The sequence below is a fragment of the Callorhinus ursinus genome, unplaced genomic scaffold (assembly GCF_003265705.2).
Source record: "Callorhinus ursinus isolate GAN/ISIS: 27379988/994484 unplaced genomic scaffold, GSC_fseal_2.0 scaffold51, whole genome shotgun sequence".
Lineage (NCBI taxonomy): Eukaryota > Metazoa > Chordata > Mammalia > Carnivora > Otariidae > Callorhinus > Callorhinus ursinus.
This window is the reverse complement of record NW_027397113.1, coordinates 9,923,933-9,940,722: the sequence shown is the minus strand read 5'-3', so window position 1 is coordinate 9,940,722 and position 16,790 is coordinate 9,923,933. Positions and strand designations below refer to the sequence as shown.

The 16,790-nt window shown below is 37.9% G+C and overlaps 1 long non-coding RNA gene across 1 annotated transcript; it reads right to left on the bottom strand.

Moving 5' to 3' along the window:
• Positions 1–115: 115 nt before the first annotated feature.
• LOC141370932 (uncharacterized) lies at positions 116–1,807 on the bottom strand. Its single transcript, XR_012375430.1, has 3 exons — positions 1,728–1,807; positions 1,153–1,278; positions 116–211 (listed from the first exon to the last, which is right to left on the bottom strand). It is a non-coding gene; the product is annotated as an uncharacterized lncRNA (long non-coding RNA).
• Between the last annotated feature and the right edge of the window lie 14,983 nt (positions 1,808–16,790).

The following is a 16,790-nucleotide window of genomic DNA, read 5'->3' as shown; positions in this document are numbered from 1 at the left end:
ATCGTAACAACCTTTTTGTACTTCATAGCAATCTTGACTATGTCCTCAGTGTATCAGTACAGGATAGGTGCCATGTGATGTCTATAGAGAGAATCTTGAACTTTATCATCACTCTGAAAGGAACAAAACATCTAGACTCTTCATTTTTTACCTTATGGAAACAGGAATAGAATTCACTGAATGAATTCATTGGCATCCATTCTTCTTTCACCTAAATAAAGGTTTTAGTTAGCTTCACCTGACCATGTTAAGACCATGTCTTCACATGACCAATAACTTATAGCATAGAGAAATGTATCCAATCAGGGTCAAGGCCCTTCTTCCTTCAAGAGGTCTTTCAGTGGTAATCTATGCATTTCTGCCACCTGCATTGAGAATAAATTCTGGAAGTCATTTTGTATATGTGGATAAATATCAGGAGATCTTTTCACTAGATTTGGAAATCCTTACAACAATGAACAAATCATCTAGTATGTTTTGCATGTCATAAATGAATCTGTCCAAACTGACAACAAACATTAGCCATACTTCTGCTAATATGGCAGTCACAGTATTCATCCTAGGCTGACACATATCTGCAAGAGATTCAGAGAGTGTGTTCTTTTTTTCACATTCTTTAAACTGACAAATGATTATACATGTGTGTACACTACATTTAAAATAAAAGTAAGTATCATGAATTGAAATTCATGAAAAGTTATGGAAGAATTTGCTATCCACTACTATGGAATTTTCCCATATAAGCCAGAAAAGAATTCTGGGGAATTCTGGGGAAAGAATCATTCTGGAACCTCAACTCAGTCTAAACTCAAGAGACACCTGAGAAGTTGAAACAACTTGGTCATTTTGGAAGCACAGATTGGCCTATTCTGACTCTTAATTTTCTCAAAGCATAGAGAAACTGACCATCTTTTCTGTAATTTTCTCTCCAGATGCAATAGACAGAGTTCCAGATAGAATTAACCAGATATAAGAATAGAGTTACATGATTTAATCTACAAATATACCATCTGGAGTCTTTTCTACTAGCACTGAATGGTTCTCAATATGCTTCCCCAAGTTCTGTGCTCAAAAACAATGTATGAAACAAATATCAGGAACATGTACATATTCTAACTACTAGAAAAATCAGAGTGATTCCAATTTACTTACAAAGACTGGTTCCGCAAGGAAAATGTAGGAATTTTCAATTGCAGGCAGAAAGGCAGAACACAGAAAGGAAGGCTTTGCCATAATCCACATGCAAATATTCATCAAGCCAATCATGATTTGGCTCACCTAGAAAATTAGACAGTGCCTCTGAGTTAGGAGGAATAAGCTCTTCTATTTGCAAATTAATTGCCTCATGTTTGGAGGATGCGAACAACTCAGGGCTCCTATAATTTGAAGAAATTCTTGTCTAAATGTCTAAATTTTAAATTCGTGGTTCTCAAATCCAGGACATTTCGGAGATTTGGCTAAATGGTATATGTAGTCTCTTATTTAAAAGCCCACATTGTCCTCTTGATATGGGGATTACTGTGACTCCAGACTCTTCTGTTAGGTAATCCTGTAGCTCTGACCTAAAGCAAATTTATGGGAATATGAACCACTGCAAAATCTTGAGGAGGCTTTCAATGCACTTACCCCAAGAATAACTGGCCCCCCCCTTTAGCGAATTCTATAGGTTGCTCTGTGCCTCCTGAGGGAAAGGCGTCGGCCCAGAGTGGGCCTGGTGGATGGCTGACCTCTTTATTGAAGATCCATTGTTGTGTCCCTTGACGCTGTTGGTGTTCACAACCTGGTGCTTCTCTTGCTGACAGAGGATATATTGGCCTGGAAGATCAGATGAAAGGATGAATCTCTGATTCCATACAAAGTTCCCTTCCATAAAGTTTCAGAGTAAAATGTGGGCACTGTGCCAAATGAAAGCTGTTAGACAATGTAATTGTTTTAACTCTTGGGCAGGAAAAATTGATATTAATAAGCATTTAACCTTGTATCTTGGCTACCTAAGAATGTTGTACCTTCCATCTTATTAAGGAGTGCCAGAAAGGCTATGTAAGTAATGTAAAGTTACTCTGATAGGAAACAGAAAGTTCTAGCCTGAATGCTTGTACCATTTGGATACCCTGTCTTAAAAAGTGTTGAACATCCTAGCAATGAGGCTGGAATGAACATGAACCCTCAGTTTTAGTGTTCCCTCCCCATGAAGAGATAGTATTTAGTTTAGTTAGTTAGTTTGGCTACATTAGAGCTGTTTTTTATATACAAATTCCTAAGAAATATCCAACATGTTTGTTTTTGTTTTGTTCCTGGGTTCAGGCTCCTACTGAAGTTTAAGAACAAAAAGCATTTTTCTTTTTTTTTTTAAGATTTTATTTATTTATTCATGAAAGACAGAGAGAGAGAGAGAGAGAGAGAGAGAGAGAGAGAGGCAGAGGGAGAAGCAGGCTCCCAAGGAGCAGGGAGCCCGATGCGGAACTCGATCCCAGGACTCTGGGATCATGACCTGAGCCGAAGGCAGATGCTTAACCATCTGAGCCACCCAGGCGCCCCCAAAAAGCATTTTTCAATAAGCCACATTGTAACATGTATGCTCAGAGTTGTTTTTTTTTTTTCCCCTCTTCATACCTCTGACTAACCGGCTGCACAATATTTACAATTTACACAACCCTGAAGGGACCATATGTCCCCAGATTGGCATAACTGTGTGGATGGCTTGGCACTGCACCTGCCTGAGCCCAAACCCTGGCAGCTCCACTCTCATCATCTGCTTATAGGAATGTCAAGTGAAACACTTATAGGGATTCCTGGGTGGCTCAGCCTGTTAAGCATCTGCCTTCAGCTCAGGTCATGATCCCAGGGTCCTGAGATCAAGCCCCACATCGGGCTCCCTGCTCAGAGGGGCGTCTGCTTCTCCCTCTCCCTCTGCCCCCCATCCCTACTTGTGAGAACTCACCTCTTTCTCTCTCTCTCAAGTAGATAAATAAAGTCATTTAAAAAAAATGAAACACTTAGATGTTAGGAATCCTTTCCTTCTTATGGACAAGAAATCTTCCTTTATTTGAACACATGGATCTTCCTGAGTATAAACAGAAGAGAGAATAATGTTTACATCTTCATCATGATAACAATAGATATTCTGTCTCACATATGTATCCTTTTAGAAATGAGCCTATAAGGTACTTGATATATTTATTGGAGCTTCAACTTCTAGAGTACACTATAAAAATTTTGAGAAGTATGCTACATGAAGAAAATATATAGAAACAATAAAGGAAACCAGAAATATTTTTTCTGACTCGATTATATACTGTAAAACCTGTTCATCCTTTTACAGAAATTAATACATCCCCCCTGCCCCAGGAGAAGGTCCAAGGGAAAAAAAAATCACTATTGTTATTTTCAATGAGAAAAATGAGTAGGAAAAACAAGGCATGAACATGTGGAACCTTGTATGTAGGTGCTGAATTTGTATAAGGACTCAAGCGGGATAGAAGCATTGTGTTTAATGCAGACAAATAATCTTTAATTTTTTTAAGACTTATTTATTTATTTGAGAGAGAAAGAGTAGGGGAGGGGCAGAGGGAGAGAATCTTCAAGGAGATTCGCTGCTGAGTGCAGAGGCCAAGGCAGAGCTGATCTCACAACCCATGAGATCACGACCTGAGCCGACACCAAAAGTTGGACGCTTAACCGACTGGGTCACCCAGGCACCCCCCCCCCCAATAATCTTTTATACAGGATTGTCCCGTGCTGTCCCGGCTTATTCCAACTCTTGTCAGTGACAGATACTGCACTCTGTATTCTCATACTCAAAATGCATTTTGTGTTTATTCTGTGTTTTGTTAGGAAATATTTTTCTTATATCTTTATAACACTAGAATTAGCTCAAAACTTTCTTCGCTACTGAATTTACTGTTTTTCAAATCCTTTAATCCCTAGTTTCTCATCATCAAGTCATATCTGAATCAAAAAATATCATGTCTCTCTGGAAAAATTGTGACTCATTCTTCATGATGATAAAATGCATATTTTACAGTTTTTCTTTTATTGACTTCTGGTTGACAAAACACACTCTTTGGAAGTGAGAGCAAATCCTGTTTTCCTGCAATATCCTACTTCTCAACAAGAATAATAAGCACATGGAGAATATAATTCCATATCAAGTACACCTTCTTCATGGATCGCAGTCCTTACATTGATTTAAAAATTTCAAAATAATTATTTGTTATATAAAATTGGATCAAGCAACACCAAGAGAACAAGTTAGCCAACCCTCAAGATGACTGAAAAAGTGCTCTGTGTTGCACATTCTGGATAGAATATGGGTTTTAGAATTCTATCCTGAGCTTTGAAAATGACTCCGTGATTGCAACCATTTCAAAGCGCAACTTACAAGTGTTCTAAGAGTCTATAAAATTGCAACATTAAATTTGCAACCAGAGAGTCAGGTAATTTTTTTTATGGAAAAAGAAATGTCCTCCGACATTGATGGCCTTCTCCAATAACTAGTCCCATAACAAACAGCTTTTATAAGATTAATATTCTCCTATATTTTCTTTGCACGGGACAACTCAAGGAAAATTTATATGAGCCTTAGGCACTGGCCTAGACTGAGCAAACCCTCCAAGAATCTAAGGGAATAGCCACATATGTAAGAAAATAGGAGAAATACATACCTCTGTCCCCAAACATCATTCAATCTCTACTAGATGTTAGTGCAAGACCAGGGAATATCATTTTGTGAGAGTCTATTTCTGAAGCTTTCCTGGGAGGTTCCCTGAACACAGCAAGCAAGCATATGAGCTGCATCCCTACTGGGCAAGTCAGACCATGGGAAATGGGTACACTGCACTGGGGTTTTACTCAGCAAGACAGAGCTCCCCGCTGTTTGAGGAGAAAAGGATGCACCACCCTTAAAGGCATCTTTCTGCAATGTGTTTCTTGCAGATGGTTTTCTGTGATGGAGTGAGTTGCGTGGTAGTGACACAGCTCCTATCTCTGCAGTTTGGATACACTTGGATAGTTGTGGTTTCGAGTGACAAAACCTTGAACACCCCTTTCCATTCTGAGTACAAATCCGAGGTCCTCGTTACCAACCACTTGCCAAAGACCTTGCTAATGAACTGTGTGCTTTCTGTTTAGGGATATATCTTAACTTGCATATGAAAGCTTAATTATTCCATAGAAGACCTCTAGTTGGGAAGAATACTGAGGATTATTCTCATAATTTTGATTTTGCCACAATTCACTGTCAATTTATTCTAGAAATTTATTCTCGAGAAAAATACATAAAAGGAGTCTTATTCTAGCCCTTCAGGTGTAAAGTTAGGTTGTTTATTTGAGGTTTTGTTCTTTAATGTAGATATTTATCCCTGTGAATTTCCACTGTAGCACTGCATTTGCTATATCCCGAGTTTGGGTGTGTTTTCTTTCCATTTTCATTTGTCACAAGTTATTTTTAAATTTCTCTTTTGATTTGGCACACTGGTTGTTCAGTAGCATGTTGTTTGATTTCATCTTTTTTAATTTCCCAGTTTTCTTCTTGTAATTGATTGCTAGTTTAAACGTACAGGTTTTTTACAGGTCAGTTATGCGTTAGTATAGTGGTGTTAAACATTTGAACTCTTATTTTTATTTCTATAAAGGTAAAAAGTGTATGACCTCAGAAAGGAAGGTGCTAGATGTTCCCTCCAATTTGGATATATAATTGGACAGGGGTCATATGGTCATTCTCTTCAAACGTACCATAGGCAATCCACCCTCACTGTGGTGTTAAGAGTTCAGTGAAGACTTGTAATAAAGAGATACAAGATGTGTTGTACAGAAGTGTTGAATTACTAAATTCAACACCTGGAACTAATATTACACTCTATGTAATCTAATTGGAATTTAAGTAAAAACTTAAGAAAAGAATTGTAATATGAAAAGGCTCTGAGGGTCTGATATACAGTATGGTGACTCTAGTTAATAATACTGTATTGTATATTTGAAATTTGCTAAAAGAGTAGATCTTAAGCATTCACACACACACACAGCACCTGTGTGAGGTGATGGATGTGTTAACTCGATTGTAGAAGTCATTTTATAATGTATACATATATCAAATCATCATATTGTATACTTTAAAAATATTATGCCAATTACACCTCAATAAAGCTGGGGCTGAGAAAGACTATTAGAATAAAGGGAATTTTAAAAATTATATTGAGGAGGATTTTGCAAGGGAGGCTTATGACTGATGCTCCGGTCTCTTTATCCCTATTACCCATTATCCCAAGGAAACTCAAGAAAAATAATCATCATAAACATTTGATCAAAATAAAAAGTTAATAGTCTTTTACGTTTGAGAAGCTGCCTATGATATTTAATGGCTGTAATGTTTATTCAGATTTATCTACATGGAAAGAGAATGATAAATCCTTTATTGATCAGTTAGATGTGACAGCAATGATGGTCTGTGGTATAAACTTGTACTCAAGCCTCTACTGAATTGCAGCTACATCCTTTGATCTGTTTTGGTTTAATATGATTTTAATTGGCAGAGGCACCTGTTGACCTATTAGGTCAACAGGGAATATCCAACTAATCTGATCAAATTATGATAAGCACAAGAAGTGTTTCAGGGATTAGATCTTATTATGGCATCATCGTCAATGCTTACTGATATAACAGAAGTCCACAAAAGAGGATCTAAACAAGCTTTTGACCTTATATTGTTTTTTTTTTTTAAAGAATCTGCATTTCTTTTTTTTTTTAAAGATTTTGTTTATTTATTTGACACAGAGAGAGACAGCGAGAGAGGGAACACAGCAGTGGGAGTGGGAGAGGGAGAAGCAGGCTTCCTGCCAAGCAAGGAGCCCAATGCGGGGCTCGATCCCAGGACCCTGGGATCATGACCTGAGCCGAAGGCAGTCGCTTAACCAACTGAGCCACCCAGGCGCCCCTGACCTTATATTGTTTTATTTTTCCAGTTTCCATCTCCATGACTTCAGGTTACAGAAGCATATTCTCACATCTGTACTTCTGTCTCAGGTGTTATAGTAGAAGACTGTGTCCTTCTCAAGATTTTTGTAGAATGAAAGCTGAGGCAGCAAGCCTTGATAAGGACCTTCTGAAGCCTATTTCAGAAAAAATAACGCAGAAAGCTGTAAATAAGCCGAAACATCATTTAGAGTCATTTCACCTAAATCCTCAGAGATTTATTCCCGTCATATTCCTAAAGGTATATCCTAGCCTCCAAAGTCTATCCCACCTTATTGAGCGGATGGTAGAGGTCAATGTCAGTCACTACACTGACAAATTACCCAGTGATCCAGACGTGTCAGGATGTGTGTGAACATTTCCAGCTTATTTTCCGGTGTCCACAGAATTTATAGAAGGTCAAGGACAAAGAAAGTCTATCCATTAAAAGATATCCAGGATGACATAAACTAAGGAGACATATGAGATCATGGCCTTCCTTTTCTGTCCTGAACATGGAAAAATCAGCCTGGCTATTTCTGGGAACCTTAAGCTATTTATGAGGGCCTAGAAATTTAATCTATGCCTGTTAGATGTTTAATATATACCTGTGTGTGTGTGATTTTATGTCTGTCTATACCTAAATGTGTAAAGAAGATTTCACAAGAGAATATATGTAAGATTTTCTACATGTATGAAGGATTATCGTGTTTTCCAAAAATATAGTATTTAGCATACTTTTTTAAGACACTTCTATGAGGTTAAGGCTACATTTTCTCTTTTACTCCTTTGAAAAAAATCATCTGTATTTATCTGAGCAAACAGCTGTCTATTCGTGACTTTATTTTTCTTTCGTTTTTTAAATTTAATTTTATTTAAATGCAATTAATTAACATATAGTTGTGACTTTTTCTTTTTTTTAAAGATTTTATTTATTTGACAGAGAGATACACAGTGAGAGGGGAACACAAGCAGGGGGAGTGAGAGAGGGAGAAGCAGGCTTCCTGAGAGCAGGGAGCCCGATATGGGGCTGAAGCCCGGTGTGGGGCTGAAGCCCGGTGTGGGGCTCGATCCCAGTGTGGGGCTCGATCCCAGTGTGGGGCTCGATCCCAGTGTGGGGCTCCATCCCAGGACCTGGGATCATGACCTGAGCTAAAGGCAGACGCTTAACGACTGAGCCACCCAGGCGCCCCTGTTGTGATTTTATTTTTCAAGGCTATTTTCATCTTTGTGTGGCCAGATTCTAAGACCTTGCCAAGTGAATTGTAAGAGAAATTACTGTGAACCACTCCTGCCTGAATAACTCTTAAAATAAATGTGTGTGTGTTTCTTTTTTCTTTTCCTGCAGCTAGAATACCCATACAAGGGCTGGAACTGAAACAACATGCCTAGATACAGACATGAAATTCACAGACTGAAGAGAACAAGGCTGTTAAACCAACCCTGATTTTTTTTTAAGACACATCATATTTTCTTTTTTTTTAATTTAATTTTATTATGTTATGTTAGTCACCATACAGCATCCCTGACTTTTTAAAGATATTTTCTTTTCATAAGCTCAGAGGCCAACACTGCAAAAACCTGAACTGTTTGACATCTGAAACAATCCCTGGACCCCCCTGCACCATCAGAAAGTGGGGTACAAAAATCAAGCAACCCCCAAAGAGGGAAAACTCCTCGATGTCGGGAGGATAGTAAATAAAGGGCTATTTAATAAATGAGCAGAGGAGAAAGCCATGCTGTTGTTTGGGCTTCTCAGAATCAGATGATTCCTATGGATGGGTAACATTAAGGTTATCAATGATTTGTTTTTCAAAGTGGGGATTGTTATTATTATTAATTTTTTTTTTTTAGTGCAAAAAGGTGCTTTTATTTTAGCACAGGGACAGGCCCCGCGAGCAGAAAGAGCTGCAGGGGGATTGTGAGGTGCAACTGATTACATATGATTGTTACTATTTCTAACCCTCCTACCTTTTGGCTTTGAGTGGAAGCCAGTGCAGATAACAGGATTTCTACTTAGTAACTTCTTAAATAACAAGTAAGTAGTTCCAGAATTGTAGGGGGAAATGGCAAATCTCTCAAAAATCCTGGACTTTGAGCCAAGTGTAACAAATGTATCAGACTTTTGTTTTTCCAAGGACTTTCCACCTTGATGAGTGGGGAAGTATATTCAGTTTGGGGGAGGAAAGTTGAACATGACGTTTGGGTGGCCAGAGAACACAATGTGACAGGAAATACTGGTTGTCTACCAATATTCAATCTTGTCTGCATCCCTGAATAGCAAAACTCCTAGGTTTCACTTACACAAACAACTGCCCAGATAACAACTAAATTATGCAACTTCCCTTGCAATTGTGTGTGGTCATATGACAAAGTTCTGGGCATATGATGCAGACATAAAAGAAAGAACCAAAGCAGCAACTTCTACACAGAAAAAAAAGCCACACAATGCAGGAGGTTAAAGTTACATTTCTAGGTGTGGGCTGCCTACTTCTGAGGTGTTATAGGAAAGGAAAATAAAATGACAACTTTAGGGCATTTTGGAGTTTACAGCACAATACCACAATAGTATCATCGATCTCTTCATGGGGTGATACGACCAATCATGCTTTGAGTTATTTAATGGAAGGACTGATTTTTGTCTCTTTGCCATGTTACACAGTGCATCACACAAGTAGGGATTCTGCGCATGTTAAATACACAAATCAATGAATCAATAACTAACCAAAAATAGAATTACTTGGTGTCAACATGGGTGAAAGTTTCTGATTATCCTAGGCATTCATCAGTGTGCTGGAAAGTGTGGTCAGCCTATAGAGAGTGGTTCTCAGAAATTCTACACCACCTGTTTCATCTTTGTTCCACTCCAAAGTTATGCAAATAACCACAGGGCAAATCACTAAATAATCAATTGCACCCTCATTCTCTCAAGAACTGCTACTTACCTGATCAATTTTCTGGCCATCTGCATTATAGGTGAGTATGGACAGGGAAAGCGTAATTGAAAACTGCAAACAGTTTAGTGTCATCAGTATAACCACGAGACCCTGTTAAAGAGAATAAAAATTCCATTGGGTTGGATTTTACTCCCATTGCCCTATGAAAACCTCGCTCCCAGAGCTCCACCTCAGGCCTTTGGAGGGGACCATCTTAGCATTACATAAAATGGTGACACCAGGTTGAATCTAAATTTCAAAATATAATGTGGTGGGGGGTGGGAGGGATGGGGTGGCTGGGTGATAGACATTGGGGAGGGTGTGTGCTATGGTGAACACTGTGAATTGTGTAAGACTGTTGAATCACAGATGTGTACCTCCGAAACAAATAATACATTATGTGTTAAAAAAAAAAAAGAAGAAGAAGAAGATAGCAGGAGGGGAAGCATGAAGGGGGGGAAATCGGAAGGGGAGATGAACCATGAGAGACGATGGACTCTGAGAAACAAACTGAGGGTTCTAGAGGGGAGGGGGGGGGGGGGATGGGTTAGCCTGGTGATGGGTATTAAAGAGGGCACATTCTGCGTGGAGCACTGGGTGTTATGCACGAACAATGAATCATGGAACACTACATCAAAAACTAATGATGTAATGTATGGTGATTAACGTAACAATAAAAAAATTAAAAAAAAAGAAGATAGCAGGAGGGGAAGAATGAAGGGGGGGAATCGGAAGGGGAGATGAACCGTGAGAGATGATGGACTCTGAAAAACAAACTGAGGGTTCTAGAGGGGAGGGTGGTGGGGGATGGGTTAGCCTGGTGATGGGTATGAAAGAGGGCACGTACTGCATGGAGCACTGGGTGTTATACGCAAATAATGAATCATGAAACACTACATCAAAAACTAATGATGTAATGTATGGTGATTAACATAACAATAAAATGCTAAAATATATATATATAGTGTGGTGTTTTTTTTTTAAGATTTTATTTTATTTATTTGAGAGAGAGAATGAGAGAGAGAGAGTACATGAGAAGGGGGAAGGTCAGAGGGAGAAGCAGACTCCCCGCCGAGCAGGGAGCCCGATGCGGGACTCGATCCCGGGACTCCAGGATAATGACCTGAGCTGAAGGCAGTCGCTTAACCAACTGAGCCACCCAGGCGCCCTAGTGTGGTGTTTTTGAAGAAGAACTGAATTTCAGAAGAATAAAAAAAGCCAGTGTTCCTATGAATTTTAACACAACAGTGACTGCACTTAAAAAAAAATAGACTTTCCTGTGTCCACAATGATCATTTTATAAGTTGTTAATGTTTTAATATTGTCCATTCTCAGATAGTAGAAAAGATGCAATGTGTACAAGGGTAAATCTTTTCAATGAATAGGGGATTCAAGGAGAAATGATAGGGGATCCAAATCCTCCTCCTGAATCTAGTGTCCTAACTAAAACCAGAAGTCTCCTAGAAGTCCAAGGTTCTTTTATAATAATTCATCTGAAAGATGTGAAATTGTCTGCAGGGCCAAGACAGCACTGGTTCTCAAAAATGATGCCGGTCCTTTTTAGCAGATATGTGGTAGCAAGCAATTGTGATCTTAATCTGCATTTTCTTAGTGACCAGGGGCATCTTTCCATGCACTTATTTGCCATCTATCTTTTTTGTCGAAGTGTCTTTTCAATCTTTTTCCTGTTTTTTCCAACTTTTATATAGAAATAATTGAAGTTACAGGCGGTTGCTAAGAGAGCACAAGGTGGTCCCATTTACCCTTACCCACTCTCTCCCAATCACTGTATCCCATGTGTCTGTGGTGCAATATCAAAACCAGGAAATTCCAAGAATGTCATGCAAATGGAAGCATACAATATGTGGTATTTTGAGATTGGCTTTTCACTCAGCATCCTGCTCCTGAGATCTAGAGAAGTTGTTTTTATGAATGAGTAGTTCCTTCCTTCTATTTGCTGAGTGGTATTCTGTTGTATGGGTGTATCATAGTTAAATCATTTCTCTCCAAGTGTCTAGAGAACACTTGGTTGTTACCAGTTTTTGTATGTAGCTGCTATGAGCATATGAAGCTTCTATGAACAACCAAGTACAGATTTTGTGCAGTTTTTATTTCTCTGAGATTCATGCCCAGGAGGGACATTGCTGGGTTGCATGTTAAGTGTATCTTTAGTTTTTTTAGAAAATTGACAGACTACTTTCCTGAGGGATATTTTCCAGAGTACCATTTTATCTCTCCACTGGCAATGCATTAAAAGATCCCGTTTTTCTGCATCCTTCACACCATTCAGTATTGTCATTATTTTTTAAGTTTTATATATTGTGTTGGGGAGGTAGTCATACTCTGTCATGGTCTTAATGTACATTTACCTAAATAATAGTCATGTTAAATGTCTTTTCTTGTGCCAATTTGACCTATGCACATATTTTCTTCAGCAAAGTGTCTCTTTGTATCATTTGCCCACTTTTTAATTGCACTGTTGGTGTTTTACTCTTGTGAATTCTTTATATACTCCAGATATATACTCCAGGTGCCAGTCCTTTGGTAGACATGTGTTTTGCAAACATTTTCTCCCAGTCCGTTTCTCTTTTCATTCTTATTTTATGAATTCAATTCCTATTTTGTTCATTTTTCTCCCCAAAATCATCTTTATCATTATAAATGACCTCCTTTATCCCTAGTTGTATACTTCGCTCTAAAATCTACTCTGATATTCACAGACCAACTTTCTTTTCATGATATGTCTTTTCTTCCCTCCTTTACTTCAAACATACCTATCTCTTTATATTTACAGTGTATTTCTTTTTTTTTAATTTTTTTATTGTTATGTTAATCACCATATATTACATAATTTGTTTTGGTGTAGTGTTCCATGATTCATTGTTTGTTCATAACACCCAGTGCTCCATGCAGAATGTGCCCTCTTTAATACCCATCACCAGGCTAACCCATACCCCTACCCTCCTCCCCTCTAGAAACCTCAGTTTGTTTTTCAGAGTCCATCATCTCTCCTGGTTCGTCTCCCCCTCTGACTTACTCCCCTTCATTCTTCCTTTCCTGCAATCTTCTTCTTTTTCTTTTTTCTTAAAATATGTTGCGTTATTTGTTTCAGAAGTACAGATCTGTGATTCAACAGTGTATTTCTTATAGGGAACACGGAGTTTGGTCTTTTTTTTTTTTTCTTCTTCTTTTTTTAATCCAATCTGTCCATCCCTGGCTTTTATTTAGGCTATTTATATTTATTGTGATCCCTTATATGGTTAACCTTAAGTCTTTCACTTTATTATATATTTTATATTTGTCCTATCTATTTTTTCCCCTTTCTCCACTTGCTGCCTTCTTTTGGATTAGTTACATATTTTTGTGATCTCATGTTATCTCCTATTTTTGCTTATTAGATATAATTCTTTGTTGTGTTATTATAGTGGTTGCTTTAGGACTTATATGTATATTTAAACAATCATAACCTATATTCAATTGATATTATAACACTTTATCTGTAATATAAGAACCCTATAATCATATATTTTCATTTCTACCCTCTTGGGCTGGATGCTTTTGTTACTTTACACACGATTCATACATATTTTTAAGTGCCCCAAATACCTTGCTATCATTGGATGCATTTTCCTTCTTCTTGAAGAACTTAACACTTTTTTGTAATGTAAGTCTCTGGTGATAAATTATTTTAGCCTTTGCGTGTCTTAAAACATGTTTATTGGGTCTTCATGTTGAAAGATATTTTCATTGGACATGGAATTCGAAGATGACAAATTTTTTTCTCTTAGTATTTTAAAATTTTGTTTCACTCTGTTCTCCTTTCTGTTGTTTCTGATATGAAATCTGTTGTCATTCTCTGTATGATATGTGTTTTTCCCCCCACCCTGGCTGCTTTTCAGATTTTCTTTCAATCATTGGTTTTGAGATATTTCACTATGATGTGTCTTGATATAGATTGTTGGTTTGTTTATTTTCTTAGGCTCAGAGTTCATTCAGCTTCTTGGATTCTGTGATTATACAAGTTTTAAGAAATTTTGGAAAAATTTACCCAGTGCTTCTTCAAATATTTTTTTCTGTCCCACATTCTCTTTCTGTGGGGACCCCAGTTACATATCTCCTCAATAACTTGAAGTTATTTCATTGGCCATTGATACTCTTTTAATATTTTCACATTTATTTTGTACCTCTCTTTTTCACTTTGGAGAGTTTTTAATATTATTTCTTCAAGGTCATTATTAGTATTTTATTATAAGTATTTATTTTCTTGAATGTTTATTCTGTCATTAATCTTATCAGCCAGTTTTTCTTCTCAGACATCCAATAGTTCTCTTACTTTTTTTTTTTTTTTAAGTAGGCTCCATGCCCAGTGCAGGGCCCAGTGTGGGGCTTGAACTCACAGCCTGAGCTGAGATCAAGAGTCAGATGTTCAACCAACTGTGACAGCCAGGCTCCCCAAACATGGCAGTTTTCTTCTCTAGAAGTTTGATGTGGGACTTTTAAAAAAATATTTTCCATGTCTGTACCTAACTTTTGGAAGTATGGAATGCAGAGTAAAGTAACTCTTAACATCATTGTCTGCTAATTCTAACACCTGTGTCTTTTCTGAGTCTGTTTTCAATTGATTTATCTTGTTATGGAACATATTATTTTGTTTCTCTGTATGTCTGGTAAATTTTTTATTAGATGTGAGACATTGTACTTTTATCATGTTGGATACAGGATATTTTTACAGGTTGGCAGGTTGAAACTGACACTGTGCTGGCCTTATGTGAATGTTGGGTACTGTTCCCTTTAATCGTTCAGGGTGATCCTTTCTCTGCCTTCAGGTATTCTTTCATGCACTGGTAAGTACTATAATTAATATTCAAAGGGGACCTATTGTATATGTCTGGAATTATCTCTGTTTGCAGATCTCTCTTCTCAAGTGCTCTGTCCTGCGAACTCTTTTTTTTTTTATTATGTTATGTTAATCACCATACATTACACCATTAGTTTTTGATGTAGGGTTCCATGATTCATTGTTTGCATATAACACCCAGTGCTCCACGCGGAGCGTGCCCTCTTTAATACCCATCACCAGGCTAACCCATCCCCCTACCCTCCTCCCCTCTAGAAACCTCAGTTTGTTTTTCAGAGTCCATCGTCTCTTATGGTTCATCTCCCCTTCCGATTTCCCCCCCTTCATGCTTCCCCTCCCGCTATCTTCTTCTTTTTTTTTTCTTACATATGTTGCATTATTTGTTTCAGAGGTACAGATCTGTGATTCAACAGTCTTGCACACTTCACAGCGCCCACCACAGCACACACCCTCCCCAATGTCTATCACCCAGCCACCCCATCCCTCCCACCCCCCACCACTCCAGCAAACCTCGGTTTGTTTCCTGAGATTAAGAATTCCTCATATCAGTGAGGTCATATGATACACGTCTTTCTCTGATTGACTTATTTCACCCAGCACAACCCCCTCCAGTTCCCTTGATGCCTTGGCTTCTCCTGAGTCTCAGCTTCCCCCATCTCCTCAACTCAGAGAGTTTTCCTGGTTCCACCTGGATTCTCCAACCCTGTGCTGTGGCCAGGAAACGCTTGCAAGTCAGTATGGGGGAGCCGTCATTAGGCTTGCTTCGTTTGTATATCATCTTCAGGGATCGAATTCTTTGTTACTGTCACTGTCCAGTGTCTTGAAAATCATTGTTTCTTATATTTCTTGAGTTTTGGTGGTGGTGGCATTTCAAGTGGAAGGAAGAACCCAATCCCCATTACTCCAACTTGTCCAGAAGCAGTAATCCTCCAATCTTCTTGTTTTTGTTAAAAGAAATTTCCCCAAGAGAAATTTTATATATTTAATTTATATATAATTTAATATAATTATATAAGTTACATATTATATAATGAATATTATAAATTATATAATTTATATGTAATTAATTTAATATCTATTTCATTATATAATTAAATAATATATATTTTTCTTCTTCTGCCTTAGATATTCAATCTCCCTTTCTTCCACATGGCCATATAGTGGAAGGTCTGCTTACCGGTACTGGTAATGTAGATAAAATATAAACCCTGAAGGCAATGTTTATTATTATTGATGGTTTTTAATTGTATAAGTAATGCATATTTATTGTAGAAAAATTGTGGAAGAATTAATATAAAGCAGATAATGGAAATCACCACAGTCTTGGATGAAGAAATAAATAACATTGGTCCATTTGTTTGCCATTTTTCATGAAGGAATCCAATTGGGATAAAGGAATATTGGGCTCTCTGCCCTGGCGATGTTCATATGGAATGGAAATATTTTGCCTCTTGTTAAAAAGACATCAAACTTAGCTAGAAATTATGAATAAACCTCAAGTGCAGGAACTTTTTTTTTTTTTTTTTAAGACTTGCACCTATGCTGGGCGCCTGGGTGGCTCAGTTGGTTAAGCGACTGCCTTCAGCTCAGGTCAAGATCCCGGGGTCCTGGGATCGAGTCCCACATCAGGCTCCTGGCTCAGCGGGGACCCTGCTTCTCCCTCTGACTTTCTCCCCTCTCATGCTGTTTCTCTCTCTCTCTTTCTCGAATAAATAAATAAATAAAATCTTAAACAAAAAACAAAAAACAACATTGCGCCTTTGCTGTCTTATCTCCTGATCCCGAGCCTCCTAAGTTGTCAGGCTTTTCAGCATTCAGAAGAAAAATACTTACAGTTGTAACTGATTTGATACGAGAACATAGATCTCTGTCACAATCCAGGAAGATGGTTTTTATTAAGTTGTTTGAGAGAATAAGAATTCCAATGCCCGACACAGTTGTGCTGAGAGTGTTAGCTCTCACATTTCCTCTCAGCTGAAATACAAAAAAATGTTCATTCACCGAAAATATTCAGGACCCTTTACTTCCATATTCTTTTTAATAAAGAT